This window comes from Panulirus ornatus, chromosome 50 (genome assembly GCF_036320965.1).
Source record: "Panulirus ornatus isolate Po-2019 chromosome 50, ASM3632096v1, whole genome shotgun sequence".
In the NCBI taxonomy this organism is placed as follows: domain Eukaryota; kingdom Metazoa; phylum Arthropoda; class Malacostraca; order Decapoda; family Palinuridae; genus Panulirus; species Panulirus ornatus.
The window spans coordinates 2320204-2331870 of NC_092273.1; the positions used below are offsets into that span (position 1 = coordinate 2320204).

Here is an 11667-nt window from a genome sequence, read left to right on the forward strand (position 1 = left end):
ATCAAACCACCTCACACCACATATTGTCCTCAAACATCTCATTTCCAGCACATCCACCCTCCTCCGCACAACTCTATCCATAGCCCACGCCTCGCAACCATACAACATTGTTGGAACCACTATTCCTTCAAACATACCCATTTTTGCTTTCCGAGATAATGTTCTCGACTTCCACACATTCTTCAAGGCTCCCGTAATTTTCGCCCCCTCCCCCACCCTATGATTCACTTCCGCTTCCATGGTTCCATTCGCTGCCAAATCCACTCCCAGATATCTAAAATACTTCACTTCCTCCAGTTTTTCTCCATCAAACTTACCTCCCAATTGACTTGACCCTCACCCCTACTGTACCTAATAACCTTGCTCTTATTCACATTTACTCTCAACTTTCTTCTGTCACACACTTTACCAAACTCAGTCACCAGCTTCTGCAGTTTCTCACATGAATCAGCCACCACGCTGTATCATCAGCGAACAACAACTGACTCACTTCCCAGGCTCTCTCATTCACGACAGACTGCATACTTGCCCCTCTTTCCAAAACTCTTGCATTCACCTCCCTAACAACCCCATCTATAAACAAATTAAACAACCATGGAGACATCACACACCCCTGCCGCAAACCTACATTCACTGAGAACCAATCACTTTCCTCTCTTCCTACACGTACACGTGCCTTACATCCTCGATAAAAACTTTTCACTGCTTCTAACAACTTGCCTCCCACACCATATATTCTTAATACCTTCCACAGACCATCTGTATCAACTCTACCATATGCCTTCTCCAGATCTATGAATGCTACATACAAATCCATTTGCTTTTCTAAATATTTCTCACATACATTCTTCAAAGCAAACACCTGGTCCACACATCCTCTACCACTTCTGAAACCACACTGCTCTTTTATATATATATATATATATATATATATATATATATATATATATATATATATATATATATATATATATATATATATGCCATTTCCCGCGTTACCGAGCTAACTTCAAGAACAGAGGAGTAAGCCTTAGAGGGAATATCCTCACTTGGCCACCTTCTCTGTTCCTTCTTTTGGAAAATTAAAGACGGGAGGGGAGGATTTCCAGATCTCCGCTCCCCGCTCCTTTAATCGCCTTCTACGACACGCAGGGAATATGTAGGAACTGAAGTATTCTTTTTCCTCAGGGATATATATATATATATATATATATATATATATATATATATATATATATATATATATATATATATATATATATATATATCATTTTTTACTGTACATAATCGCTGTTTGTTGGTGAGTGAAGCTCCTGGGAAGCAGACACATGTATATATACAGATTATCAACACACTTCCGGCAGTCACAATATTTCTTATTTACCATCAGCGTAGCATGAGTCACCATCACAGTCACCATCACAGTTACCATCACAGTCACCATCACAGTCACCATCGTTGATGAACCATCATTAGATAAGTACAAGATTTGTACAAGGTGTATTATGTATATTATTAATGTAATATACAACAATATATGCATTATAACGCTAACTTTACCAAACACAGACATTTATAGCATGAAATTTATGTAATAAATCATTGTTGCAGAAATATATATGCTGAGTTGTGACAGTAATGTGATCTGGTATTATATAACATAACACTAAGACACACTTGAAATAATATGGAACTATAATCAATCATACAAACTAATAAGTTAATGAAGTATTAAGATGTCGACACTTCCGGAGAAACCTGCTCGTAAATTTAACAAGAATGTACGATGGAAACATGTGACAACATGATTGTGAAATGTGACAACATGATTGTGAAATGTGACAACATGATAGTGAAATGTGACAACATGATTGTGAAATGTGACAACATGATTGTGAAATGTGACAACATGATAGTGAAATGTGACAACATGATTGTGAAATGTGACAACATGATTGTGAAATGTGACAACATGATTGTGAAATGTGACAACATGATTGTGAAATGTGACAACATGATTGTGAAATGTGACAACATGATTGTGAAATGTGACAACATGATTGTGAAATGTGACAACATGATAGTGAAATGTGACAACATGATTGTGAAATGTGACAACATGATTGTGAAATGTGACAACATGATTGTGAAATGTGACAACATGATTGTGAAATGTGACAACATGATTGTGAAATGTGACAACATGATTGTGAAATGTGACAACATGATTGTGAAATGTGACAACATGATTGTGAAATGTGACAACATGATTGTGAAATGTGACAACATGATTGTGAAATGTGACAACATGATTGTGAAATGTGACAACATGATTGTGAAATGTGACAACATGATTGTGAAATGTGACAACATGATAGTGAAATGTGACAACATGATTGTGAAATGTGACAACATGATTGTGAAATGTGACAACATGATTGTGAAATGTGACAACATGATTGTGAAATGTGACAACATGATTGTGAAATGTGACAACATGATAGTGAAATGTGACAACATGATTGTGAAATGTGACAACATGATTGTGAAATGTGACAACATGATAGTGAAATGTGACAACATGATTGTGAAATGTGACAACATGATAGTGAAATGTGACAACATGATAGTGAAATGTGACAACATGATTGTGAAATGTGACAACATGATTGTGAAATGTGACAACATGATTGTGAAATGTGACAACATGATTGTGAAATGTGACAACATGATAGTGAAATGTGACAACATGATTGTGAAATGTGACAACATGATTGTGAAATGTGACAACATGATTGTGAAATGTGACAACATGATTGTGAAATGTGACAACATGATTGTGAAATGTGACAACATGATTGTGAAATGTGACAACATGATTGTGAAATGTGACAACATGATTGTGAAATGTGACAACATGATAGTGAAATGTGACAACATGATTGTGAAATGTGACAACATGATTGTGAAATGTGACAACATGATTGTGAAATGTGACAACATGATTGTGAAATGTGACAACATGATTGTGAAATGTGACAACATGATTGTGAAATGTGACAACATGATTGTGAAATGTGACAACATGATTGTGAAATGTGACAACATGATTGTGAAATGTGACAACATGATTGTGAAATGTGACAACATGATTGTGAAATGTGACAACATGATTGTGAAATGTGACAACATGATTGTGAAATGTGACAACATGATTGTGAAATGTGACAACATGATTGTGAAATGTGACAACATGATAGTGAAATGTGACAACATGATTGTGAAATGTGACAACATGATTGTGAAATGTGACAACATGATTGTGAAATGTGACAACATGATTGTGAAATGTGACAACATGATTGTGAAATGTGACAACATGATAGTGAAATGTGACAACATGATTGTGAAATGTGACAACATGATTGTGAAATGTGACAACATGATTGTGAAATGTGACAACATGATTGTGAAATGTGACAACATGATTGTGAAATGTGACAACATGATTGTGAAATGTGACAACATGATAGTGAAATGTGACAACATGATAGTGAAATGTGACAACATGATTGTGAAATGTGACAACATGATTGTGAAATGTGACAACATGATAGTGAAATGTGACAACATGATTGTGAAATGTGACAACATGATTGTGAAATGTGACAACATGATTGTGAAATGTGACAACATGATAGTGAAATGTGACAACATGATTGTGAAATGTGACAACATGATTGTGAAATGTGACAACATGATTGTGAAATGTGACAACATGATTGTGAAATGTGACAACATGATTGTGAAATGTGACAACATGATTGTGAAATGTGACAACATGATTGTGAAATGTGACAACATGATTGTGAAATGTGACAACATGATTGTGAAATGTGACAACATGATTGTGAAATGTGACAACATGATTGTGAAATGTGACAACATGATTGTGAAATGTGACAACATGATTGTGAAATGTGACAACATGATTGTGAAATGTGACAACATGATTGTGAAATGTGACAACATGATTGTGAAATGTGACAACATGATTGTGAAATGTGACAACATGATTGTGAAATGTGACAACATGATTGTGAAATGTGACAACATGATTGTGAAATGTGACAACATGATAGTGAAATGTGACAACATGATTGTGAAATGTGACAACATGATTGTGAAATGTGACAACATGATTGTGAAATGTGACAACATGATTGTGAAATGTGACAACATGATTGTGAAATGTGACAACATGATTGTGAAATGTGACAACATGATTGTGAAATGTGACAACATGATTGTGAAATGTGACAACATGATTGTGAAATGTGACAACATGATTGTGAAATGTGACAACATGATTGTGAAATGTGACAACATGATTGTGAAATGTGACAACATGATTGTGAAATGTGACAACATGATTGTGAAATGTGACAACATGATTGTGAAATGTGACAACATGATTGTGAAATGTGACAACATGATTGTGAAATGTGACAACATGATTGTGAAATGTGACAACATGATTGTGAAATGTGACAACATGATTGTGAAATGTGACAACATGATTGTGAAATGTGACAACATGATTGTGAAATGTGACAACATGATTGTGAAATGTGACAACATGATTGTGAAATGTGACAACATGATTGTGAAATGTGACAACATGATTGTGAAATGTGACAACATGATTGTGAAATGTGACAACATGATTGTGAAATGTGACAACATGATTGTGAAATGTGACAACATGATTGTGAAATGTGACAACATGATTGTGAAATGTGACAACATGATTGTGAAATGTGACAACATGATTGTGAAATGTGACAACATGATTGTGAAATGTGACAACATGATTGTGAAATGTGACAACATGATTGTGAAATGTGACAACATGATTGTGAAATGTGACAACATGATTGTGAAATGTGACAACATGATTGTGAAATGTGACAACATGATTGTGAAATGTGACAACATGATTGTGAAATGTGACAACATGATTGTGAAATGTGACAACATGATTGTGAAATGTGACAACATGATTGTGAAATGTGACAACATGATTGTGAAATGTGACAACATGATTGTGAAATGTGACAACATGATTGTGAAATGTGACAACATGATTGTGAAATGTGACAACATGATTGTGAAATGTGACAACATGATTGTGAAATGTGACAACATGATTGTGAAATGTGACAACATGATTGTGAAATGTGACAACATGATAGTGAAATGTGACAACATGATTGTGAAATGTGACAACATGATTGTGAAATGTGACAACATGATTGTGAAATGTGACAACATGATAGTGAAATGTGACAACATGATAGTGAAATGTGACAACATGATAGTGAAATGTGACAACATGATTGTGAAATGTGACAACATGATAGTGAAATGTGACAACATGATTGTGAAATGTGACAACATGATAGTGAAATGTGACAACATGATTGTGAAATGTGACAACATGATTGTGAAATGTGACAACATGATAGTGAAATGTGACAACATGATTGTGAAATGTGACAACATGATTGTGAAATGTGACAACATGATTGTGAAATGTGACAACATGATTGTGAAATGTGACAACATGATTGTGAAATGTGACAACATGATTGTGAAATGTGACAACATGATTGTGAAATGTGACAACATGATAGTGAAATGTGACAACATGATTGTGAAATGTGACAACATGATTGTGAAATGTGACAACATGATAGTGAAATGTGACAACATGATTGTGAAATGTGACAACATGATTGTGAAATGTGACAACATGATTGTGAAATGTGACAACATGATAGTGAAATGTGACAACATGATTGTGAAATGTGACAACATGATTGTGAAATGTGACAACATGATTGTGAAATGTGACAACATGATTGTGAAATGTGACAACATGATTGTGAAATGTGACAACATGATTGTGAAATGTGACAACATGATTGTGAAATGTGACAACATGATAGTGAAATGTGACAACATGATTGTGAAATGTGACAACATGATTGTGAAATGTGACAACATGATTGTGAAATGTGACAACATGATTGTGAAATGTGACAACATGATTGTGAAATGTGACAACATGATTGTGAAATGTGACAACATGATTGTGAAATGTGACAACATGATTGTGAAATGTGACAACATGATTGTGAAATGTGACAACATGATTGTGAAATGTGACAACATGATTGTGAAATGTGACAACATGATTGTGAAATGTGACAACATGATAGTGAAATGTGACAACATGATTGTGAAATGTGACAACATGATTGTGAAATGTGACAACATGATTGTGAAATGTGACAACATGATAGTGAAATGTGACAACATGATAGTGAAATGTGACAACATGATAGTGAAATGTGACAACATGATTGTGAAATGTGACAACATGATTGTGAAATGTGACAACATGATTGTGAAATGTGACAACATGATTGTGAAATGTGACAACATGATTGTGAAATGTGACAACATGATTGTGAAATGTGACAACATGATTGTGAAATGTGACAACATGATTGTGAAATGTGACAACATGATTGTGAAATGTGACAACATGATTGTGAAATGTGACAACATGATTGTGAAATGTGACAACATGATTGTGAAATGTGACAACATGATTGTGAAATGTGACAACATGATTGTGAAATGTGACAACATGATTGTGAAATGTGACAACATGATTGTGAAATGTGACAACATGATTGTGAAATGTGACAACATGATTGTGAAATGTGACAACATGATTGTGAAATGTGACAACATGATAGTGAAATGTGACAACATGATTGTGAAATGTGACAACATGATTGTGAAATGTGACAACATGATAGTGAAATGTGACAACATGATTGTGAAATGTGACAACATGATTGTGAAATGTGACAACATGATAGTGAAATGTGACAACATGATTGTGAAATGTGACAACATGATTGTGAAATGTGACAACATGATTGTGAAATGTGACAACATGATTGTGAAATGTGACAACATGATTGTGAAATGTGACAACATGATTGTGAAATGTGACAACATGATAAAGATATTGATAATGATAACTATAATGGAATTATCATATAATATCGTACATTATTTTTTGAGATAACTTCAAATCTTTCTCTGTGTGTTTTGATCACCACCTTGTCTTAGTGTTGCTTCTTATGTGCCCGAAGTTTGTTCTAACCAATCATGCAACACAGTGTTACTATGATAACTAGTAACACACTGTGATAAACAGTAAAATAGTGTTAGATAACCGATATCATAGTCTTACGCTAATTTGGTAAAAGTACTATAACTAGTAACACGGTGTTAGTATGATAACTAGTAACACAATGTTAGTATGATAACTAGTAACACAGTGTTAGTATGATAACTAGTAACACAGTGTTAGTATGATAACTAGTAACACAGTGTTAGTATGATAACTAGTAACACAGTGTTAGTATGATAACTAGTAACACAGTGTTAGTATGATAACTACTAACACAGTGTTAGTATGATAACTACTAACACAGTGTTAGTATGATAACTACTAACACAGTGTTAGTATGATAACTAGTAACACAGTGTTAGTATGATAACTACTAACACAGTGTTAGTATGATAACTACTAACACAGTGTTAGTATGATAACTACTAACACAGTGTTAGTATGATAACTACTAACACAGTGTTAGTATGATAACTACTAACACAGTGTTAGTATGATAACTAGTAACAGTGTTAGTATGTTAACTACTAACACAGTGTTAGTATGATAACTACTAACACAGTGTTAGTATGATAACTAGTAACACAGTGTTAGTATGATAACTACTAACACAGTGTTAGTATGATAACTAGTAACACAGTGTTAGTATGATAACTAGTAACAGTGTTAGTATGTTAACTAGTAACACAGTGTTAGTATGTTAACTAGTAACACAGTGTTAGTATGATAACTAGTATAAGTATGATATCTAACAGGTATGATGAAGAGTAAGAGAGTTTTATACCTAACCTGACAGTAACAAATGTACACAACAATGTGTACATGACAATGTGAACATGACAATGTGTACACACAATATGTACATGACAATGTGTACATGACAATATGTACATAACAATGTGTACTCACAATATGTACATGACAATGTGTACATGACAATATGTACATATCAATGTGTACACACAATATGTACATGACAATGTGTACATGACAATATGTACATGAGAACGTGTACGCACAATATATACATGAAAATGTGTACATGACAATGTGTACATAACAATGTGTACAAACAATTTGTACATGACAATGTGTACACACAATATATCCATGAGAATGTGTACACACAATATGTACGTGACAGAATGAACATGACAATATGTACTCACAATATGTACATGACAATGTGTACATGATAATATGTACATGACAATGTGTACATGACAGTATATACATGACAAAGTGTACATGACAGTATGTACATGACAAAGTGTACATGACAGTATGTACATGACAAAGTGTACATGACAGTATGTACATGACAAAGTGTACATGACAGTATGTACATGACAAAGTGTACATGACAGTATGTACATGACAAAGTGTACATGACAGTATGTACATGACAAAGTGTACATGACAGTATGTACATGACAAAGTGTACATGACAGTATGGTGATGACAGTTGCGTCCTGACGGAAGTGTCACATTCGTGGATGGAGTCGCAGGTCAGTGTGGGGTCTGGGGGAGGTGATGTAAATGGTGTAGTGGAAAGATGGAAAATAGGGATGAGGAAGGGACGGGAGATGAGCTACTGGAACAGACGGGTATGGAAGGTGCGCTTTCAGACGCAGGAGTGAGGGAGGGGAGCGGAGGTGGGCGCGAAAAGGGTAATTCAGAAAGGGTTGCGTTGCGAGGGGCAGTAGTGGAAGGGGTAGTGTAGATGTAGAGGTAGAGGGTGAGGAAGCAGACGTAACTTTTTGATAATATAAGAGGCCAAGCCAGGGGTGACGTCTGGCCCAAGACTCGGGCGCCTGCCTTACAGAGGTGAGTGTGTGGTGGACCCCGAGGCCGACACAAACCCCAGAGGCTGGGTCGTCTCAGACGTAGTTAAAGGGGTGATTGAAGGAGGTGTAGAAGAGGTAGTTTAATGGGTGGAGTTGTGCTTATGAGAGGCGCAGTTTATGGTGTAATAGGAGGAGCTGCGGAAGGGGCAGTTTAAGGAGTAATAAAAATGTAGTTCCAGCGATAATATCAAGGTAGTTGAAGAGGCAGCCATCAATATTGTTACTGGTACACACTGATAATGGTGACCATCCAGGCGGGGTGAACAGCTGGGTCGGATGTGGGCTGCTGAACCAGGTTGGGTGTGGGGTGACCAGCTTGGTGGGGTGTGTGGTGACCAGCTTGGTGGGGTGTGGGGTGACCAGCTTGGTGGGGTGTGGGGTGACCAGCTTGATGGGGTGTGGGGTGACTAGCTTGGTGGGGTGAGGATGTTGGAGTACAGCGACCTTGCTCAGGGTAGGGTTGTGTGGGGTAGCGCAGAGTCGTGTAAGGACGTTGTCGCCCAACTCTACCAAACAACAGAAGGTCGTACACTTTCCGACACAAGGTCGTTACAACAGGAGCAACAGTCTGAGCCTCTGTTAACGGGAACACGAACTTACCTGTTGGTTCTCGATGGCAATTGTAGCAGGGGTCGGAGCGGAGGTCACACGACTGGGTGACCCTCGTATCCTTGTGATCCACTACGGGTCGTGACCTGAGACTGGGTCAACCACGGATGGGACAGGTCCGAGGTTGTCTGCTGACTTGGTTCACAGGTCAGCGAGCAACTCGTCTTGTCATTAATGAGGGAACAGTGAGGTGTTGTGGCGGTGCTTCATGTGGTACAAGGAAATTTAGGGATTGATTTTCAGTTTGCAGAGAAGAACACAAACTTCAGTTTATTTAGCGAGGTCGACTTGTGTGCTGTAGAGGTCGTGGCGGGCGTGGTCATCAGGCAGACTGGCCGGTAACGACCACGGTGGATGGTGTCATTTGCCGCTGGCGAAGGTGGTTGTGTGATCATGTACGTCTCATCCAGAACCTTCAGACGTGCATGGTTTACTGAAGTGGTCTACAGAAGCTATGATGCAGGTATATTGCATATCATGACCTTACATTACTGTGATGATGGAACGCGGTAAACTACCGTAAGTCTGAATGGTTTACTGATGTCGTTAAGGTAATTTGTTACAGAGGATGGTTTGTGTGGGTCGCAGCCGTGGCCTGCCCCACACACTGGAGGTCAGTAGGATATTACACCTAGCACCAGACCGGCTGGCTGGCCTGCACCAGTCGCTCCACCGGTGTACAAGGCAGGACCTGTGCCACGTCTGGGGCGCTGGTGTAGCGCCAGGGACTGCTACCAGCTACCTGGTAGTCAGACACACAGCTGGTGGGGAAGGCAAATGGAGGAGCGGTGTAAGGTGTGGTACAGCTGGGTTGCCTGGGGAGGTTATGGTACAGTTGGAGTGGCTGGGAGGCCTTGGTACAGCTGGGGTGGCCGGGAGGCTGTGGTACAGCTGGGGTGGCCGGGAGGCTGTGGTATAGCTGGGGTGGCCGGGAGGCTGTGGTACAGCTGGGAGGCTGTGGTACAGCTGGGGTGGCTGGGAGGCTGTGGTACAGCTGGGGTGGCTGGGAGGCTGTGGTACACACGGGCCAGGTGGGTTCGGCCGTCGCCGCAGAGTTGAGGTCGCCTGCACGTCACGCTGGACCCTCACCTCACCACCACCACCACCACCGCCGCCGCTGCTGCTCCTCCTCCCTCGCTCCTCCGTTCTTCTTCCTCTAAATCTATAAGTTTTATTTCTATACGTCGGTGGTAATACAGTAGGAGGGTGTGGGTGTGGGAGGTGAGGTGGGTGTGGGAGGTGAGGTGGGTGTGGGAGGTCGGGGCTGTGTGAGGGGCGGGCCACACGGCGGCTCAGCCACCCGCTGGTCGGGTCCACCTCGAGAACTTGGATCTTGTTTTTGCAAGATGCGAACCTGTGGTCGTGGCTGGTGGTCAGGTCGAGGGTTCACGAGTCTGGGCCGGGGGCTGGCCGCTGGGTCTGGGCCGAGGGCTGGCCGCTGGGTCTGGGCCGGGGGCTGGCCACACTAACGCTGGGACGAGATTGTCCCGGGATAGGCGGGCGACGCACGGCCTGAGTTGTGATGGTGTTGCCGTCGTCTGGGCAGGAGAGGTCGGGAGATGCGTGCTCACTTGCCTGGTGCCGGGGGGACACTGAGGCCTTCAGGCCGGGCGGGGCCGCGCATACAGCCCGCGCCTGGGCCCGCCCCTGCCCCGCCAGCCCCGCCCCGGCCATCAGCAGGCCCCGCCCCCGCCAATACTCCCTGGCCATAGTATATCCTTCACTCCCCGCGGACCACTTGGCCACGCCCCCCGCCTGGCCAGCACGCCCATATTTTTCCCACAGTGAGTCTCCTCCCTCCCTCCCCCCCGCACCTGAGGTCCCCCTACCTGGAGCGACCACGCCCCCTCCCCGGCCGGACGCAGAGTCTGCCGTATAAGAGTCGGGCAGCGATGTGTCTGGCTGGTTAAACCCTTCAGGTCCCGGCCACTCCTT

General features: G+C 40.2%; 1 protein-coding gene across 2 annotated transcripts in view; it reads right to left on the reverse strand.

Moving 5' to 3' along the window:
• Positions 1-11342, reverse strand: part of LOC139764478 (neurotrimin-like) — a 332927-nt gene extending 321585 nt beyond the window's left edge. The window contains exon 1 of one of the 2 annotated variants that reach the window (XM_071691050.1): positions 9724-11342. The gene's annotated coding sequence lies outside the window, so the exon portion shown is untranslated. The remainder of the gene's footprint in view (positions 1-9723) is intronic. The other variant, XM_071691051.1, reaches the window with a different exon arrangement.
• Positions 11343-11667: the final 325 nt, after the last annotated feature.